Here is a 1978-nt window from a genome sequence, read left to right as displayed (position 1 = left end):
TAAAACAAAAGACAATGAATAAACTGACCATCGTAAATGGAATGAGATAAACCAAAACTTTTTCCTCACAAGTGTAGACTAGCTTGTGCGCTCTGCAAACAACATGTCCACTCCTACAATGACAATGGTAAAACGAATAATAATATATTGAATGCATTAACAGAAGTTACCATAACTAAACAAACATTGTAGATTAGAAATTATGATAATTAACAGTAACTGTACTACTGGTATGCCGCCTCCGCAATTGAATAGTCCACTCAGACAGGTGTGACTCAGACAGATGTCTTGTTTCCACTAACATACATATATATATATACACATACACCACTGCTCAACAGGGTCAGCCCTACACACCTGTCAGGTGGATGGATTATCTTAGCAAAGGAGAAATGCTCATGTTACGAATCCCTTTTGGCCTGACAGTCTAGGGGGATGGTAATGAGACCCGTAACATAACTCATGCAAATTATTATTGTGACAAAGTAAAAGTGTGAACGAAATAACCACGACAACAGAAATCTACCGTCAAACTCTAGGTTTATTTATAAACACACGGTAATAGGGGGAGCAGGAAAAGGGGCTGAGCTGGACCCAAGGAAAGAAACAATAAGTATTCAAAAACACACCCCTAAGCTAGACTAGCCTACTTTAACAACAACTAACTAACCAAAAATACAGTGGGTGGTCCGCCCAGTTCTACCTAGTGTATTTAACAAAGTTCACCTATGGGTAGTGTATGCCCATGGGCGACTTGTCTTGGTTTCCCCTTTTCCCACCAGCAAACAAACAAACACCATAACCAAAAACAATACTCACAGGTGATGACAAAGTGCTATGGAGGTGCTTTAAACAAAAGAGAGGTTAAGATACAAAGCAAGAGAAACACAGAGACCTACAGACATGGCATTTACAGAGAGATTGAGCTGAGCTGAGCTCTAGAACAAACAAATGGGGTTTTTAAACCATGGGGAAGGAACTGTGATAGGTCAGGAAATAGGAGGAGGTGTGTCTTCTGATTGATGATTGATTGTTGACTGATTGGGGAGTGATGGTTTTCACCTGTGAGGGGAGAAGGAGAGAAAAGAAACACACACACAGGATACACACACACACAGGATAACTGTATCCGTAACAGCTCACAAACAGGGATGTTAACAAATATGTGCACAAAATTTGTGTGAAATAATTTATGCGCATTGCATATTTCTGGGATCTTTTATTTCATCTCGTGGGACCAAAAATGTACATGTTGCGTTTATATTTTTGTTCAGTGTATTCTTTTTCACTGTAAAAATAAACAAAATATAAAGTATATAAAAAGGATAAATGGACACACAGCTATATAAACATATATATATATATAAACAAAATCTTTGAAAATTAACAAATCCCCAAAATAATAGCCAGACAGTCGGGAGAATCAAATTCCCAAAATGATGCATTCAGGAGTATTTTTGTCATGGCAGCCACCATTGATTTCCTTATGTTCGAATCACCAAGATAGCATAAGCCACTGTGATACACACCCTGAGTCAACAGATGTGGGGACAAAAAAAATCTTTGCCTAATTTGTCATCCTATGTGCATGCATGGAGAGTTGGGGGTCTTGTCTCAGTCACAAAGTAAGAATCACTGAAATTCATATGTTCAGACATTTGTATTGAAAACATCATTGACAAGACACTGGGTAATAAACATGAACTGACTCAAGCTGCACTGTCAAACATTCAAAAACGAGTCAACAAGGCAAGCAGTAAAGCAAACAAAGTGAAAGACAATGCACCAACAAACCTAGGTATTCAATATTGAGACAGAATACCCACAGGTCTGTGACTTCTTGGTGATAATATAGTAGTGATGTGCCATTCGTAAACCATTCATTCTTTTTGAACGACTTTACTGACAGGATTAATACTCACCTCTCTGGCTCAGGAGACAAACTGTGTCATGTGCTCATTGAAAAATAGATCATGCA

At 38.2% G+C, this 1978-nt stretch overlaps 1 non-coding gene across 1 annotated transcript; it reads right to left on the bottom strand.

The window, feature by feature from the left end:
• Nucleotides 1-1606: 1606 nt before the first annotated feature.
• On the bottom strand, nucleotides 1607-1685 carry LOC124007594. The gene has a single exon (XR_006833974.1). It is a non-coding gene; the product is annotated as a small nucleolar RNA SNORD72 (small nucleolar RNA).
• Between the last annotated feature and the right edge of the window lie 293 nt (nucleotides 1686-1978).

Source organism: Oncorhynchus gorbuscha, linkage group LG20 (genome assembly GCF_021184085.1).
Source record: "Oncorhynchus gorbuscha isolate QuinsamMale2020 ecotype Even-year linkage group LG20, OgorEven_v1.0, whole genome shotgun sequence".
In the NCBI taxonomy this organism is placed as follows: domain Eukaryota; kingdom Metazoa; phylum Chordata; class Actinopteri; order Salmoniformes; family Salmonidae; genus Oncorhynchus; species Oncorhynchus gorbuscha.
Note: the sequence above shows the minus strand (reverse complement) of the source record. Positions and strands in the feature narration are given on the sequence as shown.